Source organism: Triticum aestivum, chromosome 3B (assembly GCF_018294505.1).
Source record: "Triticum aestivum cultivar Chinese Spring chromosome 3B, IWGSC CS RefSeq v2.1, whole genome shotgun sequence".
NCBI classification, from domain to species: Eukaryota; Viridiplantae; Streptophyta; class Magnoliopsida; order Poales; family Poaceae; genus Triticum; species Triticum aestivum.
The window spans coordinates 338,843,942-338,855,004 of NC_057801.1; positions in this window are offsets into that span (position 1 = coordinate 338,843,942).

Sequence of the window (11,063 nt, forward strand, 5' to 3'; positions counted from 1 at the left end):
AGCGCCAAAGATGTCGGTGGGAAACGACACCTATGGGATCACAAGAATCCCTTCTGCGGTTGCGGGGGGTGCGGGGTTGTGAGAAGAGCAGGATTAGCAATCAGCACAAGGACCGTTTACCCAGGTTCGGGCAGCGAGGATGCATAAAACCCTATTCCTGCTTTGGTGGATGTATTGAGTGCTCTTAAGCTCTTGAACTAGCTACGGTGGCTGCATGGTTCAAAAAAGCCGAATCCCTCTCCAGTACGCCATGGGCCCCTTTTTATAGTCGAAAGGGGCTGCCACCATGGCACACAGGAGGTGGAAAGGCCTACAGTGCTATGAGCTTATCGCTCGTATTACAAGACAAGGCGCATTTAATGCGTAGCTTAGGTATCCTCTTGCTTTATCGGGGACGGGAGCGAGGCCCGTCCCGTCCGTTGCCGCTCCTCCTCGCTTCGACACGCGCCCTCGTCAGTGATGCATGCGGTGCCATGGAGGCAGGCAAGCAGCTGAGGTGGCACGGTGGTGGAGCCTTCACGAAGATCTGCATGCCGCCACGCAGGCATGTGCCGAGTTGGCCTGGAAGCTGCATGTTGCCATGCAGGTGCCTGCCTAGCTGGTTGGGCTGGCAGCTGCATGTGAACGGCGGTGGAGACTTGATTAGCGCGGGCGTGGCAGTGGTCCTGCTGACGCCCTCGGCAAGGGCCTTTCCGGGTGGCCCGGCAAGGCTCTTGCCGTGGCGCACTGTCGTCCCCGGCAAGGATATTGCCGGGGATCTTGCGGGTTTCCTCGGCAAGGATCTTGTCGAGGATCGTTGCCTTCCAATCCTCATCTAATCTTGAATATTCTTTTTCTTCACAAAGATCTGCATGCCACCATGGTGGTGCCTCTGAAAGCACAAGTGCTCCCTAGGTGGTTTTGGTAATTAATGACAACATATCTCTTGTTGGACTAACACTTTTATCTAGTATGTTTCAGATAAGTTCTACAATGGAGTGGCATGAACTAAAGGATGTGGGAACTCCTTCAAGATGCTAAGGACAAAGGATTGGCTCAAGCTGAAAGCTCAAGACTCTTCATTTTACATTTTAGTGATCCAAGATCACATTGAGTCTATAGGAAAAGCCAATACTATCAAGAAGGGATGAGGTGTTGCTTAATGAGCCTCTTGCTTCATGTGCTTAGTGATATGCTCCAAAACCCTCAACTACTTTCCCACATCCACAAATGACCTAAACCTAAAGCCAAAATCGGTCACACTGATTCTTTCTATCCGGCGCCACCGATTCCAAAAGTCATAGCCACTGCCACAAACCCTAGGCAAATCGGTCTCACCGATAGGGATCTCGGTCTCACCGATAGGGATCTCGGTCTCACCGAGATGGGATTGTAATCTCTCTGTGTATGTCCATTATCAAAATCGGTCTCACCGAGTTTGAGCAATCGGTACTACCTAGATTACAATGCAAACTCTCTGGTTAACTTATTATCAAAATCGGGCCCACCGAGTTTGATAATCGGTCAAACCGAGTTTGCTTGACCAACTCTTTGGAAAGCTTATTACCAAAATCGGTCCCACCGAGTTTGTGTAATCGGTCTTACCGAGATTACGTTATGCCCTAACCCTAACCGAATCAGTCCCACCGAGTTGCATTCCGGTCCCACTGAAAACCCTAACGGTCACATTATTTGCTAAATCAGTCTGACTGAGTTTAACATTTCGGTCCCACCGAGTTTGGTAAATTGTGTGTAACAGTTAGATTTTGTGTGGAGGCTATATATACCCCTCCACCTCCTCTTCATTCGTGGAGAGAGCCATCAGACTGAACCTACACTTCCAGCATCCTATCTCTGAGAGAGAACTATCTACTCATTTGTTGAGGCCAAGATATTCTATTCCTACCATATGAATCTTGATCTCTAGCCTTCCCCAAGTTGCTTTCCACTCAAACCCTCTTTCCACCAGATCCAAATCCTTTGAGAGAGAGTTGAGTGTTGGGGAGACTATCATTTGAAGCGCAAGAGCAAGGAGTTCATCATCAATGCACCATTTGTTACTTCTTGGAGAGTGGTGTCTTCTAGATTGGCTAGGTGTCACTTGGGAGCCTCCGACAAGATTGTGGAGTTGAACCAAGGAGTTTGTAAGGGCAAGGAGATCGCCTACTTCGTGAAGATCTACCGCTAGTGAGGCAAGTCCTTCGTGGGCGACGTCCATGGTGGGATAGACAAGGTTGCTTCTTCGTGGACCCTTCGTGGGTGGAGCCCTCCATGGACTCGTGCAACAGTTACCCTTCATGGGTTGAAGTCTCCATCAACGTGGATGTACGATAGCACCACCTATCGGAACCACACCAAAAACATCCGTGTCTCCAATTGCGTTTGAATCCTCCAAACCCTTCCCTTTACATTCTTGCAAGTTGCATTCTTTATTTTCTGCTGCTCATACACTCTTTGCATGCTTGCTTGCTATATGTTGTGACTCCACTTAGACTTTAAGAAAAGCTAAAAACTGCAACTTTGGTACTTAGTGTTTAATCACCCCCCCCCCCTCTAGACACCTCTTCTCAAGGTCCTACAAGTGGTATAAGAGCATTGGTCTCCATTTCCTTGGTTTAATCACCATTGGAGGAAGATGGATGAGTCTACTTTGGGGAGTCTTAGACATAGAGTGCCTATTCTTGATGGAGAGTATTTTCATGAGTGGAAAAATGAGATGCTTGTTATTTTCAATCAATATCATTTGAACAAGTACATTGCTAGTCCTTGTGCACCTTGTGTTGATCCTATGCATCCAACCCATGATGAGTCAATTGACATGGTTAGGAATCTTAGAACTACCAAACTTATCATTAGAGGATTGCCTAGAAACTTGATTGGATGTTTGCCTACTTTTAAGTGTGCCTACACTATATGGAAATTTCTTGAGGAACGATTTCCAGATTATTCCTTGAAAAATCTAGATGAAATTCTCCGTAAGTCTATTGCTTTGAGTAAAATGAATACTAGTGATCCTATGTTTGGTGATCGTCTATTTGAGCTTACAAACCTTATGCGTGCCAAAGGAAATGTTGGTATTATTAGTGACATTATTTCTGAAGCTATAAGAATTCATAGACAAGATCATTGTCAAAATCACTCTAACGAATCACCCTCTCTAGGATTTGATCCACCACATGACGATGTTGAACATGGATACTATGATGAGGATGATGATAGTGACTTCGATCTTGATGATGCAATGAGACATTTTGGTCTTATGGCAAATCTTCGGGGATACATGTCAGGAGGAAAGGAATGGGTTCTTGATAGTGGATGTACCAATCACATGACCGGAGATAAAGACATGTTTCGTAAGCTTGCTGATAATGATAGTCCTCGAAAGTATGTCACTTTCGGTGACAACTCAAAGGGTAAGGTGGTTGGCCTCGGTAAGGTGGCCATCTCACATGATAGCTCCATACAAAATGTCATGCTCGTTGAATCTCTTGGGTACAACTTACTTTCAGTATCTAGACTTGCTGATTTCGGTTTCAATGTCCTATTTACTGAAGTTGATTGCCAAGTGTTTCATCGAGACAATCATAAAATGGTATTTACCGGTATACGTAGAGGTGATCTTTACATTGTTGATTTCACTAAAAAGGCCCAACCTAAAACTTGCTTCATTGCTAAATCCTCAAAAGGTTGGTTATGGCATAGACGATTAGGTCATGTTGGTATGCAAAACCTTGACAAGCTTATTAAGGGGAATCATATCCTTGGAGTTAATGATGTCATATTTGATAAGGATAGACTTTGCAGTGCTTGTCAAGCAGGTAAACAGGTTGGAGGAAGGCATCCCGTGAAGAACATCATGACTACGAAGAGGCCACTCGAGCTACTTCACATGGATCTCTTTGGTCCCAACTCTTACAAGAGTCTCGGTGGAAATTATTTTGGTCTAGTTATAGTTGATGATTTTTCCAGATTTACGAGTGTGTTCTTTCTCGATGATAAATCGCAGGTTCAGAAGATGATCAAAAACTTCGCTAGGAAGGCCCAAAATCAATTTGAAGTGAAGATCAAGAAGGTTCGTAGCGACAACGGAACGGAGTTCAAGAACGCAAATGTGGACACCTTTCTTGACGAAGAAGGGATTTCACACGAGTTCTCAGCTACGTACACACCTCAACAAAATGGAGTTGTTGAGAGGAAGAACCGGACACTCATCAAAATGGCGAGAACGATGCTTGATGAGTACAAGATGCCGAAGCACTTTTGGGCAGAAGCGGTTGAGACAGCTTGTCATGCAACAAATCGCTTGTATCTTCACAAGCTACTCGGCAAGACTGCATACGAGCTACTCACCGGTAACAAACCCCAAGTTGGATACTTTCGAGTATTCGGCTCAAAGTGCTACATTCTTGATAAGCATCATCGTTCTAAATTTTCTCCTAAGTCTCATGAAGGTTTCCTACTAGGTTATGGCTCAAACTCTCACACTTACCATGTCTACAACAATTTCACCCGAAAGGTTGAAGAGACGGTAGATGTGAAGTTTGATGAATCTAACGGCTCGCAAGTAGAGCAATTGCCAATTGATGTAGGAGACAAAGATCCTTCAGAAGCAATCCAAGACTTGTCTATTGGCAAGGTCCGTCCAATGGAGGTGAAGGAGAGTACCTCGTCTGTCCAAGTGGAAGCTTCTACTTCACGACAAGGTGAACCAAGAGTTGATACGGAAGCTTCCACAAGTGGGACACACCAAGATGAAGGAAACGAGGAAGTGCATCAAGATGAACGCCAACGACCTCCTTCTCCACCATGACAAGAGAACGACAACACCAACAATGAAGAAGGCCAGGAAGAAGAACAAGATGAAGAAGATGTTCAACAAAGATCCAAGCAAAATCTTTCACGAGTTCGAGCAATAATTGCTAAAGAACATCCCGTCGAGCAAATCTACAATGATATTCAAACCGGGAGAATCACTCGCTCTAAAACTCATCTAGCTAACTTTTGTGAAAACTATTCCTTCATCTCTAGCATTGAACCTATGAAGGTCGAAGAAGCATTGGAAGATCCGGATTGGATAAATGCTATGCATGAAGAGCTACACAACTTTGAGAGGAACCAACTTTGGACATTGGTTGAGAAGCCCGACAACAACCACAACATCATCGGTACCAAATGGGTGTTTTGCAACAAGCAAGATGAAGATGGACGAGTAGTTCACAACAAAGCACATCTCGTCGCCCAAGGCTACACACAAGTCGAAGGTATGGACTATGCTGAGACTTACGCCCCCGTTGCTAGACTTGAGTCCATTCGCATCTTACTTGCCTATGCTAATCACCATGATATCACCTTGTACCAAATGGACATTAAAAGTGCTTTTCTAAATGGTGAAATAGAGGAGGAAGTTTATGTTAAACAACCTCCCGGCTTTGTCAATCCTAAGAAACCCAATCATGTTTACAAACTTCACAATGCTCTTTATGGTCTTAAACAAGCTCCTAGAGCATGGTATAAATGCTTGACCAAGTTCCTTATTGAAAAAGGCTTTGAAATTGGGAAAATTGATTCTCTACTCTTTTTACTAAAAGGGTTAATGGTTAACTCTTTGTGTGCCAAATTTATGTTGATGATATTATATTTGGTTCAACTAACCCTCATTTTAGGAGAAGTTTGGAAAGCTAATGTCGGAGAAGTTTGAGATGTCAATGATGAGTGAACTCAAATTCTTTCTTGGGTTGCAAATCCAGCAAACTAAGGAAGGTACTTTTGTCTCTCAAACAAAGTACACTAAGGACCTATTCAAGAAGTTCAATATGCAAGAATGCAGAGGTATGTCTACACCCATGCCTACTAGTGGACATCTTGATTTGACCAAAGATGGTGAACCGGTTGATCAAAAGGTTTATCGCTCTATGATTGGTTCATTGTTATATCTATGTGCTTCACGTCCCGATATTATGCTAAGTGTGTGCATGTGTGCACGATATCAAGCTGCCCCTAAAGAATGTCATCTTAAGGCCGTGAAAAGGATAGTGAGATACTTAATCCATACACCAAATTTTGGCATTTGGTATCCTAAGAGGGCCTCTTTCGATCTTGTTGGCTATTCCAACTCAGACTATGCCGGAGACAAGGTTGATAGAAAGTCCACTTCGGGTACTTGTCAATTTCTTGGTAGATCTCTTGTGTCTTGGTCCTCCAAGAAACAAAACTTGGTATCCTTATCCACCGCCAAAGTTGAATATATTGCCGCTGGTTCATGTTGTGCTCAATTACTTTGGATGACCCAAACTCTTAAAGATTATGGGATATATGTGAAACATGTTCCATTGCTTTGTGACAATGAAAGTGCTATCAAAATTGGTCATAATCATGTGCAACATTCTCGAACTAAGCATATTGAAGTTCGTCATCACTTCATTCGAGATCATGTTGCAAAGGGTGACATTGATCTTAAGCATGTTCGCACTGAAAAGCAATTAGCAGATATATTCACTAAACCTCTTGATGAGAAAGTGTTTTGCAGGTTGAGAGGAGAATTGAACATCATTGATGCTTCAAACTTGGAGTAGAAACTCCATTAGATACATGCAAGACATGAGCTTATGACTAATCCTTGATATTTCTCTTATGATGAAAAACTTATGTCTTGGATATATTTGTATCTTGCATGTTATCTAACCCATGTAGGTACTTGGTTGAATCAAATTCCATGAGGTTGAAACCTACTCATATCTTGAGCAATCTCTACATCACCAAGTCTCTACACAAGGTGGTTGAAGACAAGGAAGCACGAAACCATTCAAACATATTCTTTGACAAATTCTATGTTGAGTTTCATGATTGTCATTTTTGGATATACAAGTGCTCTTCCTTGCAAGAACTAACCCATGTAGGTAGATGGACTCAAATTCCAAGTGGTGCTCAAAATTCTTGATGAGCTACATCAACCTTGAGCAACCCACGCAAGTTCAACTACATGGACAACACCACCAACCAAGGTATGTTATTCCATCTTAGAGAAGCTTTACTCCGAGTCATGAGTTAAAGCAACTCGACAAGATGTGAATACAACAAGATGCTTAAACGAAAAATGGCAACCCCATTTTGAGCTTAAACGATGAGTATGGCCTATGATCAAGTGATCTCACTTGACTCCTAAGTCAATATACTCTAACATAGGTGACTTTGTCGCCGACCATCTCTAGATGAAGTTCTCATGTGTTCTTTTCTGAGTTTTTGCATTTGTCTCATGCATATGTGTTTCCCCTTTCAAAAAAAAACTTCATCTAGATTTCTTTCTGTTTTCTCTGCATTTTCTGCATATAATTCCATGCATATCTTTTAGTAAATTCCTTGCAAATCTTTGTGAGATCTTACTAGTCTAGTGAGCTGAGGTGACAAGTGTTTTCTCTGCGATGAACTCGGTTACACCGATTTGTTATTTTCGGTCCAACAGAAGCATACCACTCGGTGCCACCGATTTCATAACAGGAAAAACTCTTTGCCACATAATCTGTGTTTCTTCTGATCCAGCTCCACTCAATGAATCTTGTCCTCTACAAGCATCACATTTTCATCATTTCTTTGTTCTGTGTCTCAAGGACCAAACCCATTCGACAGACTCCAGAAGACCCTTCTTGGAAATTGATGTCAAAGGGGGAGAGAAAGAACATCAAAGCTTATCATTTGGAGATAGAGAGAGAGCATCAAAACTTATCACCTTTCTTCTTAAGGGAGAGAGAGACCTTCTAGGGGGAGAGACCCTCAAAAGACGAGAGAGATCTCCAGGGGGAGAGGATACTTAAGTAGAAAGTATTTCTCAAGGATCCCAGATGCTTGGTGTTCAAGAGGAGAGATGTCCACATGTCTTCTTGAGGGGAGGGACATGTTCATATGATCTGTTGTGCTCATTTTGCATTAGCATACATTAGCTCTGAACTTTAGCTCTGATCATCATTCATATCTTTCAGCTCTGTTTTCCTTCAGCTCTGATTTTCTGTTCCCTATCTTCTCCCAGTACGCCATGTTAGATTCAGGGGGAGCAAGACATCTAAGGGAAAGAGATCATTTAAATTCATTGCATATCTTTACTCTTGGGGACATGTCTAATCCAATGTGGTACTCAGTACTCACTCTCTACATGTCATCCCAGTCTTGGTATTCTTGTGGTTTCTTCTGTTTTCTCTGGCTAGTAGATGCATCTGTGTTATCTAACCTTGTTTTCACAGGTTCATTCCATCCTAAGCCAACTCAAGACCACAAGGTAAGTATATGCATCACAATCATGTGTATGAGGAATTCTTGCTGATGTACATACTGTTTGCAAGAAGGACTCATGGGCATGAAGGTATTCTCTTTAATACTTTTTGCTCTGATGCATATAGCCAAGATACATGTAACACATTGCCTGCTCTATCATGGTTATGCTATCACATGCTTCTATATTTCATATTCACATGATTGCATACATGTAGGGGGAGCCTATGCTTGTTACATGTCTTTCCAAAGCTTTACTTGCTATTCTTTATATATTTATCTAAAGCTTTGATGTATGTTGCCATCAATTACCAAAAAGGGGGAGATTGAAAGCACAATTGATCCCTAGGTGGTTTTGGTAATTAATGACAACATATCTCTTGTTGGACTAACACTTTTATCTAGTATGTTTCAGATAAGTTCAACAATGGAGTGGCATGGACTAAAGGATGTGGGAACTCCTTCAAGATGCTAAGGACAAAGGATTGGCTCAAGCTTAAAGCTCAAGACTCTTCATTTTACATTTTAGTGATCCAAGATCACATTGAGTCTATAGGAAAAGCCAATACTATCAAGAAGGGATGAGGTGTTGCTTAATGAGCCTCTTGCTTCATGTGCTTAGTGATATGCTCCAAAACCCTCAACTACTTTCCCACATCCACAAATGACCTAAACCTAAAGCCAAAATCGGTCACACCGATTCTTTCTATCCGACGCCATCGATTCCAAAAGCCATAGCCACTGCCACAAACCCTAGGCAAATCGGTCTCACCGATAGGGATCTCGGTCTCACCGAGATGGGATTGTAATCTCTCTGTGTATGTCCATTATCAAAATCGGTCTCACCGAGTTTGAGCAATCGGTACTACCGAGATTACAATGCAAACTCTCTGGTTAACTTATTATCAAAATCGGTCCCACCGAGTTTGATAATCGGTCAAACCGAGTTTGCCTCACCAACTCTGTGGAAAGCTTATTACCAAAATCGGTCCCACCGAGTTTGTGTAATCGGTCTTACCGAGATTACGTTATGCCCTAACCCTAACCAAACTGGTCCCACCAAGTTGCATTCCGGTCCCACCGAAAACCCTAACGGTCACATTATTTGCTAAATCAGTCTGACCGAGTTTAACGATTCAGTCCCACCGAGTTTGGTAAATTTTGTGTAACGGTTAGATTTTATGTGGAGGCTATATATGCCCCTCCACCTCCTCTTCATTGGTGGAGAGAGCCATCAGACTGAATCTACACTTCCAACATCCTATCTCTGAGAGAGAACTACATACTCATGTGTTGAGGCCAAGATATTCTATTCCTACCATATGAATCTTGATCTCTAGCCTTCCCCAAGTTGCTTTCCACTCAAACCCTCTTTCCACCAGATCCAAATCCTATGAGAGAGAGTTGAGTGTTGGGGAGACTATCATTTGAAGCACAAGAGCAAGGAGTTCATCATCAACGCACCATTTGTTACTTCTTGGAGAGTGGTGTCTCCTAGATTGGCTAGGTGTCACTTGGGAGCCTCTGACAAGATTGTGGAGTTGAACCAAGGAGTTTGTAAGGGCAAGGAGATCGCCTACTTCATGAAGATCTACCGCTAGTGAGGCAAGTCCTTCGTGGGCAACGGCCATGGTGGGATAGACAAGGTTGCTTCTTCGTGGACCCTTCGTGGATGGAGCCCTCCGTGGACTCGCGCAACCGTTACCCTTCGTGGGTTGAAGTCTCCATCAACGTGGATGTACGATAGCACCACCTATCGGAACCACGCCAAAAACATCCGTGTCTCCAATTGCGTTTGAATCCTCCAATCCCTTCCCTTTACATTCTTGCAAGTTGCATGCTTTATTTTCCGCTGCTCATATACTCTTTGCATGCTTGCTTGCTATATGTTGTGAATGTTAAACTTGTGCCTAAAACTCCACTCAAACTTTAAGAAAAGCTAAAAACTACAACTTTGGTACTTAGTGTCTAATCACCCCCCTCTAGACACCTCTTCTCAAGGTCCTACAGCCTCCCAAGCCCTGGCCTAACATGGTTGATGGTGTTGGAGACCGTGGGTCCGAGGGTGGCTCACTCCGTTGGTGTGGGCGAGCCGCCCCGACAAGGGGCTTGCCGGGGCTGCTGAGGCTGCCCCGGCAAGGGCTTGCTGGGGAAACCTGCTTCATCCTTCTGCTCTCTGTGGTCTCGGTCTTTGGCATTGCGCTAATCATCTTGCGGCTTCGCCTCCTCCCTTTTGCCCTGCTAAGTGTGGCTTCGGCCCGTTGCTCTGACTGCCCATGCACAAGTAAGGGGTACAAAGGAGGGCCCCTACTTTAGTACACCAACAATTATCCTCTGCCTTTCATTGATCAAATGTTAGAAAGATTGTCAAAGCACACACACTTTTGTTTTCTTGATGGATATTCCAGTTCTCTCAAATAACTGTATCACAACCCAATCAAGAGAAAACCATTTTTACCTGTCCTTTTGGAATTTATGCTTATAGACGTATGCCTTTTGGTTTATGTAATGCACCTGCTACCTTTTAAAGATGTATGGCTGCTATATTCTCTCATTTTTGTGAAAAGATTGTTGAGGTTATCATGGATGATTTTTTTCGTTTACAAAACTTCTTTTGACAATTGCTTAAGCAACCTTGATCGAATTTTTGCAGAGATGTGAACAAACTAATCTTGTCTTGAATTGGGAGAAGTGCCACTTTATGATTAGTGAAGGCATTGTATTGGGGCATAAAATTTCTGAACGAGGCCTCGAGGTGGATAAAGCTAAAGTTGATGAATTGAGAAAATGCCATTGGCCTACAGGAGATAGAACGTCGAATCCTA